Here is a 24,249-nt window from a genome sequence, read left to right as displayed (position 1 = left end):
ATGCCAGTCGGAGCTCTCCTGTATCAGGTGTCTGTCAATGCCTCCTGGGAGGTGTCTCCCCATCAGGAGGCAAGGGGCTCAGGGACCCACTTGAGGCGGCAGTCTGTCCTTTAGCAGAGCTCGAGCACTGTGTTGGGAGATCTGCTGATCTCTTCAGAGCTGGCAGGCAGGAACGTTTAAGTTGACTGAAGCTGCACCCACAGGTGCCCTTTTCCCTGGGTGCTCTGTCCCAGGGAGATGGGAGTTTTATCTATAATCCCCTGACTGGGGCTGTTGCCTTTCTTTCAGAGATGCCCTGCACAGAGAGGAGAAATCTAGACAGGCAGTCTGGCTACAGTGACTTTGGGGTGCTATGCTGGGCTCCACCCAGTTTGAACTCCCTGGAAGCTTTGGTTACACTGTAAGGGGAAAACCGCCTACTGAAGCCTCAGTAATAGCAGACAACCCTCCCCCCACCAAGCTCGAGCATCTCCGGTCTACTTCAGGCTGCTGTGCTGGCACGGAGAATTTTCAAACCAATGGATCTTAGCTTGCTGGGCTCCCTAGGGGTGGGATCAGCTGAGCAAGACCACTTGACTCCCTGACTTCAGCCCTGTTTCCAGGGGAGTGAATGGTTCTCTCTTGCTGGCATTTCAGGTGCCTTTGAGGTACAAAAAAAAATACTCCTGCAGCTAGCTCAGGGTCTGCATAAACTGTCACCCAGTTTTGAGCTTGAAACCCAGGGCCCTTACGGTGTAGGCACCCGAGTGACTCTCCTGGTCTGTGGGTTGCAAAGGCCATGGGAAAAGTGTAGTATCTGGGCTGGTGCGCAGTTCCTCACAGCACTGTCCCTCACGGTTTCCCTTGGCTAGGGGAGGGAGTTCCCCGACCCTTTGTGCTTCCTGGCTGAGGCAACACCCCCCTGCCTGCTTCAGCTCACCCTCCATGGGCTGCTCCCACTTTCTAACCAGTCCCAGTGATATGAACTGGGTACCTCCATTGGAAATACAGAAATAACCTGCCTTCTGTGTTGGTCTCACTGGGAGCTGCAGACCAGAGCTGTTCCTATTCTGCCATCTTGCCTGGGAATCCCTCCTCCTTTTTTATGCTGAATAATATTCTATGTATATATCATATTTTCTTTATACATTCATTCATTGATAGACACAGGTTGATTCCATATTACAAATAATGCTGCAATGTGAATAATGCTGCAAAGAATCTGAAAGTGCACATATCTCTGAGATTCTGATTTCAATTCTTTTGGATATATACTCAGAAGTGGAAATTGTTGACAAATATGGTTATTCTATTTTCAATTTTTTGAGGAACATTATTTTCATAGTGGCTGCACCACTTTGCATTCCCACCAAAAGTGCTACAAGGGTTTCAGATTCTCCACATCCTTGCCAACAAGTATCTTTTGTTGCTGTTTTTAATTCCAGTGAGTGTGAAGTGATATCTCATTGTGTTTTGATTTACATTGCCCTGATGATTAGTGATGTTGCACATATTTTTATATACCTTTTGGCCATTTGTATGTCTCTTGTCATTATTATTTCTGCTTCCTATGTCTCTCATTACTCTCTTGTTATTATTTCTACTCTTTACAGAAATTTACCTAACATGAATAAATAGAGTCCTTTATATACTTTTTCTAACAGTGCTTTATGTTTTGCCCTTCATATTTAAGCCTGAAATACACTTAGAATTTATTTTGTGTGTGGGGTGCAATGGGATTCTTATGAGGATAAAATGTAAACTACTTAATGAAGTTAATTCAAAAAATATACAAAATAATGTGGAGTTCATATTTTAAAGCAAAGTTATTCTCACAGAACTAAGTATAAGAAAAGGGATGGAATGGGAAGAATAATGAGATGTGGGTTTAGATTAAAGGCCGGCCCTGCATGTAACTAACTATACAGAGGGAGAGATTGGAGACAAACGTGAAATACCATTTTCATTGACTTTAGAACATATACTTGTTTTCACATTTTTAACAATTCTAAAGTTGAGATCATTCAATCACTGGCATGTGGTAGTTCATTTGGCAGATTTTTTCTTTGGTAATGTTACGCAAACTATGGCATAACATAGAATCAAGAACACCTTAGATTTGATGAAGTACTTTAATAAAATATTCTCTATGAGCTGAAGAGGGAACAGATATTTAAATTGATGGAATCCACTGGCTGTCCAACGGAATCAATGATCAAAGACTCATGGTGAAACAGATTAAGATAAAATTCCAGAGACTGAAAATTGAAGAGAAAATATTCTCATTTATATAAGGGGCAAAAAGCAATTGAACTAAGAAGTGAAGAAAATTAGACTAATATCATTGTTCTCATCAATAATGAAGATTACAAACAATCGACATCTTCCAAATTATAACAAAATATTTTTGAACTTATAATTCCATAAACTGGAAAGCTATCAAGTCATCACAAGATACTGTCACATTGGGAATCTTGCTTTGAATGATCTCAAGTTTTGCCTTTTGTTAGCGAATTGATTCCCAAATCCCAAGCTTCTACATAGGCAAATATTTTGAGTGTTTGAATATTCAAACTGAATATTTTCAATAGCCAAAGAATAAGAACATTAGTCATCTATATGAAAAAAAAATTACTCAAAAAGTTACGACAGCAAAATGTAAAGTTCTATTTCAAAAAAGGTAAAATTGGAAACAGAAGGAATGGGAGTAAAGATAACCTAAGAAAGAAAAGAAAAAAAATAAAAGCAAATTCAATGGACCAAATGAATGGCAGTCTTCACTGAGCAAGAAATATTTGAAGCATGGACACATCTATTTTCTATTGGATTATTCACAATACTTGCTCTACAATATTGATTGCATTATTATAACTGTGTAAATGTTGTGTGGGGAGTTAAGTTTCCAATTTTAAACTGAAGAAAAAGCACAGAAGAGTTCATTATATATGGAAAGGAGGACAAATGTTGTAAAATTTGACAATGAAATAATCATAGTAAAATTAACACAAACCAGTTGAGCACAGAAGTGGGGAGCAGGGAAATTTAGTGCATTCTTTACAGTTTTTAATGGTAAATCAGTATTATTTCCAACAAATTTTACAATAGACTAAAGAAAAAATGTACATAACTCAAAGTTATATAACTGATCATCAAATAAGTAAAAATTAAAAACAAAAAATTGTTATCTCTGAAAATGGGTCTGAAGCAGGGAAGAGAGACTGGTAACTTTTTTATTTTAAGATCCTATCTTTAAAACTATTATTATTATTTTTCATAAATGATTCAGAATTGTAGGAAAGTTAAAAAGAATAGAGAAAAAAATTTGTTCCTCTCCTTTTTTACCTCTGAATCAGTTAATTTAATTTTAGATTATTTCTCTTCCACATGTGTACAAATATTTTATTCATTCTTTTCAATTTTACATCTAGTGTTTCCTATTTTTCTCCATATAATTAAGGAAAATTCTTGGTTTTTAATTCTAACTTCATTTCACTAATAATCCAACAAATATCTAAGTCATAACTTACAACCTAAACTGTAACATATTTTTCAATTACATAAAAATATTAAATAAAATCAGACATGATATCAAATAAGTACCACAAATCCCTAAAATTCTTGAATGATCTAAGCATTTTTTTAGACAGGGTCTTGTTCTGTCATGCAAGCTGGAGTGCAGTGGTGCAATGGTGACTTACTACAGCTTTGACGTCCTGGGCTCAAGCTATCTTCCTCAGTCACACTACCCCCAGTAGCTGGGACTATCTTAGCACACCACCAAGTCTGGCTACTTTTTAAAATTATTTTTCTGTAGTGGCAGGATCTCACTATGTTGCCCAGGATGGTCTCAAACACCTGGTCTCAAGCAGCTCTCCCAATTCTCCCATCTAGGCCTCTAAAAGTGATAGGATTACGGGTATGAGTCACTGTGCCCAGCCTAGTCTCAGTATTTTTATGACCATTTTTAATTAACTTTCACCTGAATATTTACCCTCGAACTACTTTCTCTGAAAAAACACAATATTTGGGGTAAAATTTAAAATGTTTCATTAATCCATACAAACACTTCTGTTTTATTCAGAACTGTTTTAAAAATCCTTTTAATGTAATTAATAACAATTTTAAATATCTTGATTTAACATGAAATATTTTAATGTAATTAAAGAGTTTTTTTTTTTTTGTTTGAGTCTACTAAAGAAATGCATATGTTGACCATATAATAAGATATATTGGCCTGTGTGCTAGCTTCATTTCAAGTACTAGCTCAGGAGAAAAAAATTCTGACCATAAATTGACCATCTTAAAAATGAATGTTTTTAACAAATTCATGTGAGAGTCAGAAATTTATAGATTTTTCTGTTCTTGTTTCTTTAAAATAATTTCATTGAACATGCAATCTCATATATTATAGTTCTAAATTTTATTTATGATGGCAAATAAAAAGATATGACTATTATATGAGAAGATAGTAGTTTCTGTCTAACATGTACATTTGTTGCTATATTAAGCACATTATATTTCAGTGATTAAAATAAAATGGAAATAATTAAAGTTCAAACAACTAATTTATAGAATTCTCAATAGCAAGAATGTTGTAATATGCATTGCCTAAAAAAAGTCAAACCACAGTACAAAGGATTGTGATAATAGCCTATTATTTTAGACAAAAATACTTTGTATTTTTTTGTTGTTGACACATTTTTTTGAACTCTCATTGGAAAAATAGGCAGTTACACACTATTATAAATAACACAACCAAATCAGAGGAATGGTACTGAAATTGATTATGTAAATCACATAGGTACAACAGGAACTGAATTACTGTAAATTATTTTGGTAGAACGTGAAACAACATCAAAAGCTTTTTTTTAGCAATTACATAAAATTTTAAGGTGTAGGGAAAATTATGAAAGTTAAATTTTATGTCATTGGAAGATGTACTCAGTAGCAAATATGTTTACATGTGTGAATAAACATAGTTTTTAAATTTTATTGTTAGTATAAATTATTTTTCTCTACTATTGACTAACTCAATTATTTTTTAAAATAACTGTTAGCAGAAAGTATAAAGGACTTGTCTAATATGTGATTTTAAAAAGTTTTAATGGTTCAGACTTAAGAATAGTGTTTGCTTTAGGATAGTGATAATAGTCTTTTAATAGGTGAAGCACATAAAGAGAAATTATTATGACAGGAGAAAAAAATCATGTTTTCTTTCATTTATTGGGATAATTTTCTCTCATTTAATGTGTTAATGAATCTGTACATTGTGTAATTTCTAGTTTATATCTGTCTTCAGGATTTTTTGCATCTATAGTCATGGTAAAGTTGTCTCCAAACCCCTTTGCTGTTTCTCTTGTCTCTTACTTGGCTTGTTATCTGAGTTTTTAGAACTTACATATTATTTTTTTTAACTTTTAAGTTTAGGGGTAAATGTACAAGTTGTTATATAGGCAAACTTGTGTCACGGTGTGGCAGGCCAAGTATCACTAACAGCTGAACAGGCAGGCCTCCATGATAACTGTTTCAGCACTGACTGAGTGGTTAAGTTAAATATTAACTGCTGATAGAGGCCAGGTGCAATGGCTTAATCCCAGCACTTTGGGAGGCCAAGGTGGACAGATGACCTGAGATCAAGAGTTTGAGACCAGCCTGGCCAAAATGGCAGCACCCAGTCTCTACCAAAAATACAAAAAAATTAATCGGGCATGGTGGCACGCAACTGTAATCCCAGCTACTCCAGAGCCTGAGGCAAGAGAATCGCTTGAACCAGGGAGGCGGAGGTTGCAGTGAGCCAAGATCACGCCACTGCACTCCAGCGTGGGCAACAGAGAGACTCCATTTCAAGAAGAAAACAAAACAAAAGATTATTATGGGTATAGGCTTTTATATACAAATTCTTTTTGAAAAAAGCAATCTCCATTCAAATTCCAGACAAAACAAGACATATAGACACATTTGTGTATGTATGTCTCTGTGTTTCTGCTAGAAATGCTGACTATCCTTTCACTGAGTGAATCTCAGTGGAATCTAGCTACCTGCTGACTATCCTTTAATGAAGCCTGTATTTCAAGAATGTTGGCATTTTGTGGGAATACGGGGGTGGGAAAGGAAGTTCTTATAATCTACTCATTTCCATCGACTTGCCTTGCATGATCCCAAAGCCTTGCCTTTGTCAACCATGTGATTTCTAAATCTCGAGGTTCCATAGAGGCACATATTTTGAGTGTAAACATGGATTTATGGCTTGGTCCGTCATATATTCCCTTCTATGTATTTAGTTTGCACAGTTGTAAATGTTCATTATTTCATGTAGCCTTTGTGGCTTACCTAGTATCAGAGTAAACTCAGTTGCCTTATCTCTGCTCTTGGATTTGTTGGCATTTCCTTTTCTCAAGTGGACAGGTATCTGGGGAAATTGCCACAGATTTCTTTATGGAAGTATCAGAATAGTATTTTCTGGATGGCAATACAATGTCTTTTCTTAATATAATTTTCTCTGCTTTTTAATCATTGCATCATTTGTAGAACCTGGTTGAAAAATCATTATTTCCCATTGCAATGACTGACATACTGACCGTACTGACTTTCCATTTTGTTTTGATTATATTGATTAAACACCGCACCTATCATACCTCCAGGGACATTATGAACTTCTCAAGGTAAACATAGTGACCTGAGAGTCAGAGCACATTGTTAGACTTCCAGCCTTACTATAATGTAAGGATTAAAGCCATCTTACCTATTACAATAAGAAGTCCACAACCTGATCTCAACTATTATGAAATTCTATAAAACATGCTGAAATTAGGGAATGTGGTTCCATGGCAACATCTTCCATTGTTAACTTTTACCAGAAGAGGACGGTCAACAGCAAATGTCTCAAAAGATGCTGGTGCCCCCTCACCAGTCCATTATTCATTGCTTTATGAAAGATAGTGATCTCTGTTCCCTGCCAAAGAATACAGTAAGGTGAAAATTTATATTTCCTTTTTTCAGCTTTATTGATGTATAATAGGTAAATGTGAATTGTATGCATTCAAGGTACACAATGTGATGTTTTGATATATGTATAAATTATAAAACAATTGCTACAATCAAGCAAATTAACATATCTATCACCTCACATAGTTGTCTCTCTCTTTTTTTTTTTTTTCTTGGTGGTGAGAATGCTTAAAATCTACTCTTTTCACACATTTCTAGGATATATTATGTTATTCTTAGCTATAATCACCATGCTGTACATTAGGTCTCTAGAGCTAATTCACCTTATAAGTGCAAGTTTCTACCCTTTGACCAACATCTCCCTCTTCTCCCACCCCAGACTCTTTGTAACCACCCTTCTACTCTCTATTTTATGAGTTCAACCTTTTTAGATTCCACATATAAATTAGATTATGCAGTATCTGTATTTCTGTGTCTGGCTTATTTCATTTTGCATAATGTCCTTCATGTTTATACATGTTTTTACAAAACTCTTCAAAGAAAACAAGAGAAAGCTCTATGACATTGGTCTTGACAATGATTTTTTTTGATGGGACACCAAAAGCACAGGTAGGAAAAGCAAATATAAGCAAGATTATATCAAACTAAAAAGATTCTGTACAGCAATGGAAACAATCAAAAACTTAAAAAATAACTCCCAGAATGGGAGAAAATGTTTGCAAATTATATACCTAATAAGGAGTTAATATCCAAACTGTAAGAAGAACTCAGACAACTCAATTGTGAAAAACCAAATAACCCAATTAAAAACATGAATAAAGGACATAAATAGACATTTTTTTTCAAAGAAGACACACAAATATCCAATAGGTATATGAAAAAATGTTCAATATCACCAATCATCAGGAAAATACAATTTAAAAATATCCCACATCTGTTAGGATAGCTATTATCAAGAAGTCTGAAGGTAGGTATCAGTGAAGATATAGAGAAAAGCAATGCTTACATATTGTTGATGGGAATATAAACTGGTATAGCTATTATGGAAATGAATATGAAGGTTTCTGAGAAAATTAAAAATAGGGTTACCATATAATTCAGCATTCCCACTTCTCATTATGTATTCAAAATAATTAAAATCACTGTTTCAAGAGAAAACTGCATTCTTATGTTCATTGCAACATTATTCACAACAGACAAGGACTGGAAACAACTTAAGTGCCTGCCAATGGATAAATGGATATAGATACTGATACAGATAGAAATAGATGTACATATAGATATAGATGTACATATACATATAGATATAGATAAAATAAAATATTAGCTTTAAAAAAAGGAAATTTCTTAGTTTCTAACACAATAAACCCACTCCAACATTCCCTACTTACTACTCCGTGATAATTCCAAGACTTTATATTAAGGACACACGAACATCTCAATCTCATTTACTATAGGGCATCATTATGTTCAGAATTCAAGGTGATAGCACAGCAGTGTATTAGGATAGCTCTGTCTGTCCTTGCCAGAAAACTTAATGTATAGTAAGGGATAAGTCCCTTTTTCAATGTGTTCTCCCTTATCTACTCTTATATTATTCCTGCTCTGGTATAACTCCTTAAAAATACATCTCCATACATGTTATCCAGGTTCCTTCAAATATACATTTAATAAGCTTTTTTTTTTTTTTTTTCAATTTATGGTGGGAGGATTTAGATCCCCTTTTTTTCTGGAGGATGGCCAGTATTTTCCAATTTCAGTGATGCTAAATTCGAACCTTGGTTATTAATACAAAAACATTAGAGTTTGTTTGGATATTCTTGAGAGGAACAAACTTTATCATGCAAGGTGCCTCCTTCAGGTGAGGTCACTATGCAAGGAAATCTGGTTTGTTTTGTTTTTGTTTCTTTTCTGAAAAGGGAAGAGGATGCTACTGTTTGCCAAGGAGTTTTACAGGGATTTGGGTTTTCAAATTTCCCAGCACTCTGAGGCTATCATACTAAGACTAAAGCTCTCTCTCTTACTTCATCAGGGATCTGACTTTATTATAACACAATTATTCTGGCTTTAGATTACTTCTCATTCTTTATTGCTAGATCCTGAAGCTAATGTTCACCAAGGTCTGTCCATTATATGTAGAGGATAAGAATTTCTAGTCAAATATCTTTTTCACTCTCACTTTCACGGCATGATTTAAGTTGCTAATTAACACAACTTAACCTAAAACTTTTTATTTTGCAAAGCTTCACTTACTTTTAAAAGCAGCTTCTTCATAGAAAACAAACAAACAAACAAAAAAAACAAAAAAATTCTTCATCATTGCCATTCTACCATCAAGTACAATAGCCACTTTCCTCCTGCCAAAGTATCAACTTTCATCTGAACCTTATCTGTCAAGCAAGTTTTATGCTCACTCAAATTGCAAACAGAAGCGTAAGTTCCTGTTTTTGTGTTTGTTAGCTTTGTTTTGCTTTGTTTTAACAAGTGGGAAAGTTAGATCCCAAATATGACTCTGGCCTCTTCTGGTATCAAGTGTTTTAGTCTCTATTTCCTGAAAAAGAAGGCTATGGCCATTTATGTACACACATATATGTTAAATATATGTAAGAATTACATAGACATATATACACACACACACGTGTATGTATATATAAGTTCATTTGGAGGTACAATCCTCAGACAGAGAAAACTAAAGTGAAACAGGAAAGTAGTGGAAGCAAATGCAAGATGGCACCTTATATTTTATTTTACTTTTTTTGTTGTTTTGAGACGGAGTTTCCCTCCTGTTGTCTGGCTGGAGTGCAATGGCGGGATCTCGGCTCACTGCAACCTCTGCCTTCTGGGTTCAAACCATTCTCCTGCCTTAGCCTCCCTAGTGGCTGGAATTACAGGTGCCCGCCACCATGCCTGGCTAATTTTTGTATTTTTAGAAGAGACGGGGTTTCACCATGTTGGCCAGGCTGGTCTCAAACTCCTAACCTCGTGACTCACCTGCCTCAGCCTACCAAAGTGCTTGGATTACAGGCGTGAGCCACTGCGCCTGGTCGATGGCAGCTTATTGAGTTGACCAGAGCTTCAGAAGAAAACATAGGAAGTGAACTAAAATGTCTAATAGATGTCTATCAAGGAAGAAATAAGAATACTCCATTCACTTTCTTCTTTATTTCTTCTGCCTCTTATATTTTAATATTGCCTCATGTTGTGTTAACTCTTCTGTGTGTTGATCATGTGTAACCTGGTCCAAAAAAGCTGCTTCTGGGGTGTTGGATCTCATGACTCATGGTGTGCTGCTGCATCAGAATCAGGACCCGGCCAAAAAATCCAGGTACTCTGTGAGTCTAAATGATGAGAGCAGGGTAACAGAGCTACTGAAATGTCTAATATGGCAGATCTCATGGAAGCTGCACCAAAAGCCAGGTTCCAGTCTTGGGTAGCAAGGGACAGTTGGTGATATTAGAAGATGAGGCAAGTTGGTAGAAGTAAGTGCTCTCTTTTGAGCAAGTGGTGGAAACCCAGGGGACAAGTGGGGTACGGTGTACCAAAGATAGAGCAAACATTAAGCCATTATAATTCTACTTTGTTCTCCATACCCAGCTTTAAAATATTATTTCTATTTTTCACATGCTCACTCTTCAACTTTTATTTTCATAATTTCTATATATTATTTTAAACATATCTCTTGTAAACAAAAAAATAGTAACTAATTATTTTTGTGAATTTAAGTTTCCGCCCTTTTATTGATATATTTAAGCCATATTTTCATTACTTCAAACTTTTTTCTGTGATACTATTCCATCTTCTCCATTTACGTACTTTATTTTTCTTCCCTGCTTTCACTTGTATATGTATGTGTTTATCATTTGCATATGTTAAATTTCTTCCTGCTGAATATAAATTTACATATGTTGTAATTCTTTGGAAACTAGGTAAGATATATTTGAGCCCTTTTTATGACTATTGATTTATAAAATTTATCAAAATATATATTTTTTCAAAGGAAAACAAGAGTATTAGTATAGTTTTTCAGTATGTTATCTTATCTCTGGCCAACACCATATTGGTATTTTCTACAATTTTATATTGGATTTTTCAGATACATATATTTTTTTTTTACATTTGTTTGGCTCGCTGATTATGTTTAATTTGCCTAGGTTCTTCTTTCAATTTTCAGCTTTTCTCCAAAATTTCTTTCAAGTCGGCTTGTTGAGGAAACACATGAGAGCTTAACTGACACTTTTGTTTTGCTTTTCACTAAATGACAATTTAAATGGAGAGTAGTGTCTTAACACCAAAAAATTTGCTTCCTATTTTCTTTTCTTGGTTTTTTTTTTTTTTTTTTTTTCAGCCAGTGTTTCTGTTAAGTTTCTCCTTCTCAATGTGATTTTTGATCCACAGTTATTACACATTTCTCAAAGTATAGAACTTTTTGGTGTCCTGTTGGCACATTATTAATTCTTTTGAGTGTGTGATTTTAAAATCATTGTTTGATTATGGAAAATATGCCACCATTACTATTTTCTCCCTTCTATTTGCTTATCTTTCCTTCTGGTATTCCTATTATTGAGATTTTAATACTTGTAACTTCCATGCCTCTTGGCAACATTTTCTTAAAATTATTTATTCCTGAAAGCTTTCTGATGAGTTTTATGAGAGTTCTTCATTCTAATTCTTTAGCTCAGTAATACACTCTTCCAATGTATCTGTTCCAATACTCTTCACTATCCCTTTGCATTTAATTATTATGTTTTTCAAGATAATCTCAATATGCCTTTTCCAACAATTCTACTTTGGTGATCTCTTTGAACTTTATCTTTATTTTATGACAATGCTCTTCCAGCTTGGACCCATCTTCCTCTAGAGATAATAGTCTCCTTCTTAGGTAATGAGTATTGGTGATGGATCCAAACCACATGCTTTAGTTTATAATGCACTTGGTGAGTTTAAAGAAAAAGAAAACCACATGGTGAGAACAGAGCTCCAGGCATCATAAAGCCACATTTCATTACTTATGCTGATTATTTACTGCCAATCAACCATGCATTTATTCTCATTAGCAATATAAGAATATTCACTTTCCTTGAATTTATTCAAAGGCAGCTTCCCTAAAGCAGCAGCAGCACCACCACAATTGATACTTGTATAACATATGCTATGTGACAAGCACTTATGTGCGTGTATGTTCATTTAATCCCAACAGCAATCCTACAAAATGTGTACTATCGTGAGCTCACTTTACAGACAGGAAAACTGACATAAAGAGAATTGATGTCTCCTGAGTCTGGCTCACAATTTTGGCACTTGAGATTTTACCTAGTTTTCAAATTAGAACTGTAGTTTAAATATTGATGAGTATTATAGTTACACTATGCAGGCTTTAAAAAATTTTTTTCCATAAAAAAGGCCTTATGAATATATTAAAGTTAATCAGTTTATTTTTACAACGATGATTTCAATAATCTGGGAATTTGATTTGCATAGTGCACTGAAAAGTAATAGCAGATAAAATATTTTCTAAACAAAGGAATTTGGAAAATATCTTAAACTCTATATTTAATCTTATAAAGAAAATTTATGTAACAAATAAGAGATTGATATTAATCTTTTCAAGAACCAAGAATGTTAAGATACTAAATATGCATGTTTTCAAAATAAAAAAGAATGAAGATTAAAAAAAGAAAGTTTAGCAGTAGGGTTTTTTTTTTTTTTTTAAGCAGAAGAAAAAAGTAAGAGCATGTACATAAGAGTATCAGTTGGGAAATGAGTTTAGTTTGAATTAAGATCATTCGCCAGATTGAGGAGGTATCAAACAATGCAAATTAGAAACATGATACTGCATTTCAAAAGAATGTTTCCTCACAGGTGTTGTAGCTGAATGTAGTTTCTATTCTTACCTTTCCTTTAGATGGCAAGGCAACAGATGAGTATAGAGAAAAGGAAGCAGCATTTAACTTAAAGTGAAAAGACAGAAATCACTATTATCTGGACCAATTATGATTTAACATAATAACTTGATTTACTGTAAAAAACAGTCTTTCAAACCTGTCCTTTTCTGTGTTCTTTATATTCTTTTGGGGACTTTGTATTGGTCAAGGAACAGATTCTAGTAAACACAATCCGAATAGAAGGGGATTTATTAAAATGTATGTCAAATGGCTTACAGAATTGAGATGGCTGGAGGAGAGTCTAAAATGAAATTCCAGAATCTACTCTTAGGTCTATACTGCAGAACCAAACTGCCAAACGTGTTGGTTCTTTTGCCATGATCAAGAAGCTGCTGGTCAAATCACGAGGCATTCTTCACTGAGTATACAAATATTAGAACTCTATCCATTCTGAGCTGCATAAATTAGCTGCAGTTACTGCTTCCAAAAGGCACTCTGTCTTCCCATCAGAAAACATCACGTGCAAAGTCAAGAAGCTGCTATTATAGCTGCAGAGTTCTATACTGTGCCACATTTTCTAATATCAAGAAGCCATCTCTGCCAAATCAGCCTCAGAGACAAATTTTGGCTCCAGAACCATGCCACATTTGCTACAATCCACGTGGATAAAATATCTGCACCATATCCTATATATTTCCATTCAAATTTCAAATTTCAATGTGTTTGTCTCTGATGTGGGACCAAAATCACATTTGCATTATCAAACGAAAATGAATTGGAGAAATTTCCCTTATAGTTTTCTGCCCTCTACAGAAAAGGAAAGTCACATCAGAAAAAATTCAAATAGGTGTTTTATGACAAACCAGAATAACTGCATTAGACTTCACTCTTACTTTACATGTCTGCTTTTAGTTTTGAAAATTTCCTATATTTTCACACATGGAATTTATATTTGATCCATATTTAGGCATGGTCTTAGAGTCTGAAACATTCCAGCTATGAAGTAAGTACTTAAATGGCTGTTCAATAAATTAATATGAGGTACTTTTTGATAATTAAAAAATCATTTTTCTAAGAATACAATAGGAAAACATTGGATTTACTGCCCATTATTTTAATGGTATAGGCACATCTAATCCTGTATATGAAGGAGTATCAGCTGGAGCCTTATCTGATATTCCTACACATCTGAGAAAATTCGTTAAAGGTTGAGCTAGATTGAATAAACAACTCTATTGGTATAAAAAAATAGAAAATACAAGAGACAGAAGTATTTCTAAAAGATAAAATAGGCTGAACAATGCAATTAACCAAAAGATGATCTACAGTTATCAAAATTGGGTAGTGATTGTGACTATATTCTGGTGGCTATAATTCTAATATTCCTTCATGCAACTCTGATGGGCATAAAAACTAGGTCCCAAGAGAAAAGTAGGCTGAAATTAACAGCTGCAGCAGCTGTTTCCACATAACACCAACAAACAAGCAAACAAACATCTATAAAATTTTGTAGTCCAAGCAGAAATAATTTGGTTCCCAGTAACTTAATGTTACATAAAATATGGAGTAATATACTCTCCCACACATCACCTTAGACCATCAAGGAATGGGAATCTTTATAGAAAGGAATATCATGCATGAGTCAAAAAAAAAATACAAATTTCAGATTTGTATTAATTATTGCCTTTTTGCTGAAATAGTTGCTACCAAAAAAAAAAAAAAGGTTGTTTTCCTGACTCTATTTACTCATGGTTTTAAACAGCAGGTGGCCAAGGATTAATGTTTGCTGCTGGAAGAGAGTACTTAGCAAGATTTTTAACCAAGACAGCTTGGCGAATAGAAGACCATGTTTTGGTTTTGTTTAAAAACAACATTTAAGTTCAGGGGTACCTGTGCAGGTATATTTTACAGGTAAACTTGTGTCACAGGAGTTTGTTATACAGATTGTTTTGTCACTCAGGTATTAAGATTAGTACCCATTCATTATTTTTCCTAATCCTCTCCCTCCTCGTAACCTCCATCCTCTGAAAGGTCCCAGTGTGTGGTTCCCTTCTATGTGTCCATGTGTTTTCATCATTAACTCCCACTTATAAGTGAGAAGATGTGATATTTGCTTTTCTGTTCCTGTATTAGTTTGCTAAAGATAAAGGCCTCCACCTCCACCCATGTCTGCTGCAAAGGACATGATCTCATTCTTTATTGCGGCTGCATACTATTTCATGGTGTATATGTACCATGCTTTCTTTATCCAGTCCACCACTGATGGAAATTTAGGTTGATTCCATATCTTTGCTACTGTGAGTAGTGCTGCAATAAACATACATATGCATATGTCTTTATGGTACAATGACTTATATTCCTTTGTGTATATACTCCGTAATGAGATTGTTGGGTCAAATGGTAGTTCTGCTTTTGGCTCTTAGAGGCATTACCACTGTTTTCCATAAAGGTTGAATAATTTTCACTTCCACCAGCAGTGTAGAGCGTTCTTTTTATCTGTAACTTCACCAGCATCTGTTATTTTTTGACTTTTTAATAATAGCTATTCTAACTGGTATGAGATGGTATCTCATTGTGGTTTTGATTTGCATTTCTCATATGATCAGCAATATTGAGCTGTTTTTCATATGTTTGTTGGCCACATTTATGCTTCTTTAGAAATTGTTAAAGTCACTTGCCCAATTATTAATGGGGTTATTTGTTTTTTTTTTCTTATACATTTGTTTAAGTTCCTTACAGATGCTAATGACTTTTGTCAAATGCATAGTTTGCAAAAATGTTCTCCCATTCTGTAGGTTCTCTGTTTACTGATAGTTTCTTTTGCTTTGCAAAAACTCTTTAGTTTAATGAAATTCCATTTGTCAATTTTTGCTCCTGTTGTAAATGTTTTTGGCGTCAAGACCATGTTTTTAAACTAATGGTTAAATATATAACCCGCAACAGTTCCACCATGTCCACTTCATGAGACTATTAGGGAAGCCCTTGATAGCTGATTAATATCCACAAGTGTTTTACTGTGTTTATTTTCCCTAGTAATAAAGGGCCTCCTCCCGACTTGACATCACCAATGAGCCTTACAGTGGACAAACACACTTTCAATCTCTCAGAACAAACCTTTGCTCCCTGTTGTAAATTGGAATGGATCTATTTTTTAGTATTTCTTCTTTCAGATACAGTAGGAAATGTAATATAATAGTTGAAGTTCTGCCCACGGTGGAGTTTTCCTTCTCCATGGCCATCTGGAAGCCATTAAGCCAGGACTGATGACATGCTACACACAAATCATGTACCGGACTTCGGGGATCTGTTAATTGTCACAAAAAACCACACACAAAATCTTAGATGTAGGTTGAAAAAGAGACAACAGAATGACAAGATTGGGGAGATAGGTTGGAAGGTGAGCAAACTGTTCTTAAAATTTAATTACACTTTTCCAAATGTGTTCAGGTCTTTTGTATAACTATTCTTCTAGATAATAAAATGTCACTGGGTCACATGATTTACATGGCTAGTCATATCAGATAATGTTAAATTTTTGATAGGCTGCCCAAGTCTCCCATTTCCTGAAAGCCAGTTATTTTAGTATCTTTCAGAGAGTAATAGCTAGAGCTCTTTTTTAAAAGGAGTCTTTTTCATTTATTTTACCTTTGCTCCAAAAATTCAGAGGCCATGACTATGATTTTCTTCTCATGACTTGTTACGGTTTGTAAAAAATTTTACAGACAGTTTAATCCACTGGATACTTATAAAGACTTAACTGTAAAACTATTGTCTCCTTAGTTCACCTAGAAAGTATCTTCTCTTAATCTGAGCCATATGGAAAGTTACCTGGTTTGAGGGCATATAGGAAATGAAAAACAAACAAACAAACAAACAAAAAAACAGGACAGCAAAATATCACAATTTTTGCCTTCATAATTCAAAGAGGTCCACTATGTTGTGTCTCTTTCTAGTATTATGGAGCATAAAGCTCAGCAATGTGCTCGTTGCTTTCAAGGAGTAACTTCATATTACTTAATGCCACAAAATCCCCCAAATTATGCAATATAGTTGGTAATATTTGTCAAAAACCTAGTTGCTTCTATAATAAAGTTTTCCTTTTAAAAATACATATATAAAATAGAAGAACAATACATTAGGAAGTGAAAAACAATAATACCTATTTTTAAAGGAGGTGTACCAGGCTATCAGTGAGCTTAATAAACATATTTCTGTACAGATAAGCAATAACTGCTCCCAAACACTAATGAAACAATATCCATGGTATTGCTATAATGCTGTCTTTATTTACTGTCTGCACCTCTTGACCAACAGATCCTAACAGTACTACTAGTTACTGCTAGTTTGAACTGATCTTGGTTTTTGTAAAAGATAAGGGTGAATAAACTTTAAAAGTGGAAAACAAGAAATCTTGGCAAATTACTTAAAAGCTAGGGGGTAAAATAAAAAGACACTAATGCTTGAATGAGCTTTCTAAATAATGTCCAAGTTATGATTAGCATTCTTATAGCACTTCCAAAGGTATTTTTCAGTGATCTCTCTGATGGAAAAATATTCTATAAAAAGCATGAGATTGAGGCAAACATACAACTTTTAAAACTAATTATACAAAACCAAACATTGCTCTGAGAAACTCAAGGAAAATACAAAGAGCAAGAAACAAAGCCAAAAAACGTTCTATCTGACATTTCTTGGAGGCTAGGTTTTCTGCAGTTCCAAAATCAATGCAAATTGATTGTTCCTTCTATTTATTTTGCCTACCCCACTGAATATATTAAACACTTCCCACATTTAAAATTCTGATAAACCTAAACGCAGAACAAAATACTGTTAATTACAATTTATTTTAGGTAAAATAAGTTATGCATGGCAAATCTTTATTACAAGAGTAAAATACAAATTGGCCTTAAGTATTGTAAAAGATAATTAAAAAGCATCACCATTATGGAAATCATTAAATATAAGTTGCTTTCTGAACAAGCAATGAAGTATTTCAAAAAAATACTTTAAAGGATAGAGAGGAAAAAAAATTAAAATCATAAATAAAGACGTGCAAACAAAATTATGTAAGTACAATAAAATTAAATAAGCTTGCATACAAATAGGGAGCATCCATTGTTATATATGCCACATCAATATAGAACCACTTGATGTGATTTCCATGTTTTAGTTCTTTTTTCATTTAAATTTAATGATATTTTTCATATGACACATTTGTATGATTCAAAAGAAAATTGTATTAAAAATATTTATTGGAAAGTTAACTTTCCCCTCTTTCTGTATCAAGCCCCTCTCCCATAGTTAATCATCTTTCTTCCTCTTCAATGTATTCCTGTCATATTTCTATTAACAAATTGTATTTGTGTTCCTTTAAAGGTGATTAAAAGCCTTTTTAGCTCATCTCATTTTTCTTAGCTTGTCGTGATAATTTCATGTCCCTTTACTGTTTTACTGCATGGATAATGTGGCACTGTTTTCCCTATATAAATTTGCCTTTTCTCATATAAATCACATCCACTTTGGTTAGTCCTGTGATACAGATTCTTTCTGAGATTCCTCTTTATTGTCATGAGTGTACATTTTCTAACTTGGGGGCAGGGGAATCAACTTTCTTGAAGTTTAATAAAACATAAAAAATTATAATGGGCATCATTTTTGATCAAAATATCAGCTTGATTACAGAAATAACCTAGACTGTGGCTTTTATTTGCAATCATACTTAGATAACAATGTTTTTGCTGATAAAAGAATTTACCTAGTTAGCCACAGAGAGAGTAGATAAAAAAGTTTTTTTAAGACTCATGTCCAAGACACTACTCCAGTAGGCCTAACTCAATAAGGACAACCAAGGACTCCCAAGTTGAAGAACAAATGGTTATGTATTACACTGAGAGGCACTCATCTGAATTCTTCTGTGGTACTGATTATCTTTAACTTCTATTGCCATGAAATATCTTTTCAGGCTAAAAGACTCAGACCCTCAGCAATAGTGTGCTAAAAGCAAGTGCGGTTTTCAAACAAATCATGTCCATGTTTTTAAAATATGTTTTAGCAAAAGCTGATTGATCCTTCACTTGAAGATGAATAGGTAAAGAAACCATGTAGAAAATAAATAAATAAATGAAACTGATTCCAAAATAGTGGCTTAGAAGAGAGTTGGCTAAGGTCACCCTCAAAGAAAATCAAAACCAAATAAACACAGGGAGATTATCACCAGCAAAATCCCCAAACTAAAATACGAGAAGGAGAGTGTTCCTGGGGAAAAAGAACATTGAAAAACGTCCAAGCATATGGTAAGAGAATTGGACTTCCATATATTTGATATCTTTACCCCTAATCTGCCCAGCACTGAGCTCATAGAAAATATTCCCTTGAGTCATAGTTTCTTTTTTTTTCTTCTTCCTCTTTTGAGACGGAGTCTCACTCTGTCACCCAGGCTGGAGTGCAATGGCATGATCTCAGCTCACTGCAACCTCCATCTCCCTGGCTCAAGCAATTCTCCTGCCTCAGCTTCCCAAGTAGCTGGGACTACAGGTGTCCACCACCAAGCCTGGCTAATTTTCTTTTTTTTTTTTTTTTTTTTTGTATTTTCAGTAGAGACAGGGTTTCACTATATTGGCCAGGCTGGTCTCGAACTCCTGACTTCATGGTCCGCCCGTCTCAGCCTCCCCAAGTGTTGGGATTACAGGCATGAGCCATCGTGTCTGGCCAAGTCATAGTTTCTAAACTGGGAAAAGTGAGATGGAGGTGGACAACCAGCTTACCCACCTTCTTGGGTTTCCTAGCAGGAGACTTGTGCCTTCTTTAACTTATGGGAAGTATTGTGACCGCCTGATGGGAGAAATATTCCTCGGGACAGCGATAGACAAAGGGGGTAAGTAGGACTACCATTGCCAGCCCTGGAAACTACTCTATAACTCAGCCAAAGGAGATGACAAATCAGAGTGGCTATTTGGCAGCACCTCACTATACGAAGCACATTCCACAGGTCTCCTGGGCACAAATCCCTAGCCAGCCATCCCACACTGCATCATATAGCCTTTGGAGCTTCCCCAATTCAAGATGGGCAGTATTTTGGTTATTCACTACAGCCAAAGCAAATCTGTGCTTAAGGAAGTGTTTAGTGCCAAAAGAAAAGCAACAACTTGGATACAACACTACAATAAACAGGGAAACCACAAAGAATTTTTAAACAAAAATATCCAAGTAAAGTGAAGACACGCTGAACAGAAAAGAGTGGAATGAAGAACTTATTTTTCAAGGCAAATACATAGATGTACATCCACAAGAAGCAACAGCAAACAGGGAATCATGATCTCCCAGATGGACAAAGCAAGGAGTAAGTGACTGACTCTAATGAGACAGTTATATGTGAGCTCTCTGAACAAGAATACAGAATAGCAGTTTTAAGGAAACTCAGTCATCTCCAAGATAACAAAGAAAATCACATCAGAAATTTTTTAGAGAACTGTAACAAAGAGTTTTAAATAATGATTAAACATTTAAATTGAAGCTTTAGAACTGAAAACTATATTGCTGAACTGAAAAATTCATTAGAGGCTCTTAACAACAGAATGGATCAAGCAGAGGAAATAATATTTGAGCCCCAAAACAAGCTGTTTGAAAATATACAGTCAGAGGAGAAAAAAGAAAAAAAAAAAGAACAAATATTACCTACAAGATACAGAAATTTACATCAAAAGACCAAATCTAAGAATTATTAGTGCTCAAAAGAGAGCAAGAGCAAGGAGTAGAAGGCTGTTAAAATAAGTGATAAGAAAATTTTCCAGAGCTTGAGAAAGATACAAATATCCAGGTATAGGAAGGTCAGAGAATACCAAACAGATTTGACCCCAATTAGACTACCAGAAAGCATGTAATAATCAAGTTATCAAAGATTAAATACAGTATCCTAAAAGCACCAAGAGAAAAGAAGAAAATAACACATAAAGGAGTTCCAATTTACCTGGCAGCAGACCTCTCAAGAGAAACCAAATGGGCCAGGAGGAAGTGAGATAATATTTACAAAGTGGTGAAAATCATTGCCACCCAAGAATACTGCATCTAGCAAAACCATCTTTCAAATATGAAAAAGAAATAAAGTATTTACTGAAGAAAGCAGAGATAATTCACCAGTATCAGACTTGTCTTACATGAAATACTAAAGGGAGTTCATCAATCTGAAAGAAAAACCAAAAACCAAAAACAAAACAAAAACACTAATGTGTAAAAGAAAACATTTAAAGATATAAAACCCACTGGTAAAAGAAAGTACACAGACAACCCCAAAATACTCTGATACTATAATTGTGGTATGCAAACAATGCATAAATGTAACATAAAGTCTAAAAGATAAATCTATTAAAATAATAATAACTATAGCAACTTGTTAATACACAGGCATTATAAATATGTAAATTGAGAGAACCAAAAATCAAAATGTGGAAGAGATAGCAATGAAGTGTATGTAAAGTGGAATTTGTTTTTAGTTTTTTAGTTTTTTTCTTTGTTGCTATTTATTTTTCTTTGTGATCTGAAAGAAACTGCCATCTCTTTAAAATAACTTGTGTACCTCTATTGTGATAAGTGTCGTGATAAACACAATGAAATAAACTACAATAAGTATATTAAAAATAAAAGGCAGTGATTTAAAACATACCACCAGAGAAAATCATCACTCATCCACAAAGAAAGCCAGGAAAAAAGGAGAAGAGATATTTTAAAATGTTACAAACGTGCAAAAAAATGGCAGTAATAAGTCCTTACTTATCAATAATAACACTGAATGTAATGAATTCAATTCTCCAATTAAAAAATAAAGTGGCTGAATGGATAAATATGATTGAACTATAGTTCATATACGCCACCTACAAGAAACCCAACTCACCTGTAAAAGCACAAATTAACTGACAGTGAAGGAATTGAGATACCTCATGCAACTGGGAACCAAAAAAATAAAAAAAGCAAGGAAGTTACACTTATCAGACAAAATAAGCTACAAATTGGATTACAAACAGAGACAAGGAAGGTCACTATATAATGAGGAAATGGGTCAATTTAGAAAGAGGATATAACAATTATAAATAGGTATGGACCCAACACCAGAGCTACAAAATATGTATAGTAAATCACTAATAGACATAAAGGGAGAGATAGACTGCAATACAGTAATTGTAGGGAATTTTAACACCTCACTCTCAATAAAGGACAGATCATCTAGCCAAAAAAATTACAAAGAAATGTAGAGTTAAAGTACATACTAGGTCTAACCTACATGACGTTTACAGAATATTTTACCAAATTCCTGTAGAATACATACATTTTCATCAGCACATAAAACATTATCCAGAATAGACCATATCTTAGGCAACAAAACAAGTCTTAGCTAATTCTTGAAAGTGGAAATCTTATCAGGTATCTTGTCTGATCACAAAGGAATACAATTAAAAATCAACATGAAGAGGAAAATTGGGAACAACACAAACTCATGGAAATCAAAGAATAATTTCCTGAACAACCAATGGGTCAATGAGAAAATTGAGAAATAAATTAAAAATGTCTTAAAACAAATGAAAATGGAAATACAGCATACCAAAATCAATAAGATACAGAAAAACAGTACTAAAAAGAGTTCAAATAAACAATTTAATTATGCATCTCAAGAAACCAGAAAAGCAAGAACAAACCAAACCCCAAATTAGGAGAAGAAAGAAAATCATAAATATCAGAGCATAAATAAATAAAATTGAGAGAAACTCTGTAGAATTTCCTTTGGGGAAAAAAACTTTTTTTTTTTTTTTTTTTTTTTGAGAGATGGAGTCTCACTCTGTCACCTGGGCTGGAGTGCAGTGGCATGATCTTGGCTCACTGCAACCTCCTCCTCCCAGGTTCAAACGATTCTCCTGCCTCAGCCTCCCAAGAAGCTGGGATTACAGGCACCCACCACTATGACCAACTAATTTTTTGTATTTTTAGTAGAGACAGGGTTTCATCATGTTGGCCAGGCTGGTCTTGAACTCCTGACCTCATGATTCACCCTCCTCGGCCTCCCAAAGTGCTAGGATTACAGGTGTGAGCCACCATGCTGGGCCAAAAACTTTTTTTTTAAATGAAGACTAATAAAATTGACAAACTTTTAGCTAGGCTAAAAATTGAAAAAGAAAATACACAAATAAAATTATAAACAAAAAATAAGACATAATAATTGAGACTATAAAAGTAAAAGACAAATTAGAGGCTATAACGAAACATTATAGGCCAACAACTTGTAAAACTTAGAAGAAATAGATAAAATTCAGGACACATACAACCTATCGAGATTGAACCATGAAGAAATAGAAAACCTCAACAAACCAATAATGAGTAACAGGATTAAAACCTTAATAAGAAGACTCCCATCAAAGAAAAGCCCAGGGTCTGATGGCTTCGCTTCTGAATTCTAACAAACATTTAAGGAATAATTGACAATACTTCTACTCAAACTCTTCAGACTAATTAAAGTGGAATAAATACTTCCAAACTCACTCTATAAGGCTGTCTGTCCTCTGATTCCAAAACCACACAAGGACACAATAAAAACAGAAAAGTATAGCCAATATGTCCAATGAACATAAATGCAAAAACCAACAAGACACTAAGAAACCAAATTCAACAACACATTAAAAAGATCAGTTACCATGATCAATTGGGATTGATCCCAGAGATGCAAAAATGGTTTAGCATATGCAAATGTGATACATCACATTAACAAAACCTAGAACAAAAGCATATAATTATTTCAATAGATGCTTTAAAAAATCTGTTAAAATTCAATATGTTTTTATGATAAAACTACCAACAAAATGAGTACAGAAAGAACATACTTCAAAGTAATAAAGGCCATATGTGACAAACCAGCTGCCAACATTGTACTGCATGGGGAAAAATGGAAAGCCTTTCCTCTAAGATCTGGAACAAGACCCTTTCAAGATTCCTAGTCAACGTAATATCAGAAGTCCTAGCCAGACAAACTAGGCAAGAAAAAGAAATAAAAGGCATACATATTGGAAAGAAAGCAGTCAAATTAGCTTTGCTCGCAGGTGACATGACCTCATGCTTGGAAAAACCTAAAAACTCGACCAAAAAATGTTACAATTGATAAACTCAGAAAACTTACAGGTTACAAAATCAACATAGAAATATTAGTAGCATTTATATATTTCAATAAACAATCTGAAAGAGAAAGAATGTAATTCTATTTATAATAGCTATAAGGAATATAAAATACATAAGAGTCAAATTAATCAAAGAAATAAAAGACCAACACAACACTGATGAAAGACACTGAAGAGTACCCCAAAATGAAAAGATATTTCATGTTCATGACTGAGAAAGTTAATATGATTAAAATAACAATAGTACACAAAGTGATTCACAGATTCAGCATAATTCCTGTTAAAAAAAA

Source organism: Macaca thibetana, chromosome 5 (assembly GCF_024542745.1).
Source record: "Macaca thibetana thibetana isolate TM-01 chromosome 5, ASM2454274v1, whole genome shotgun sequence".
In the NCBI taxonomy this organism is placed as follows: Eukaryota; Metazoa; Chordata; class Mammalia; order Primates; family Cercopithecidae; genus Macaca; species Macaca thibetana.
Note: the sequence above shows the minus strand (reverse complement) of the source record.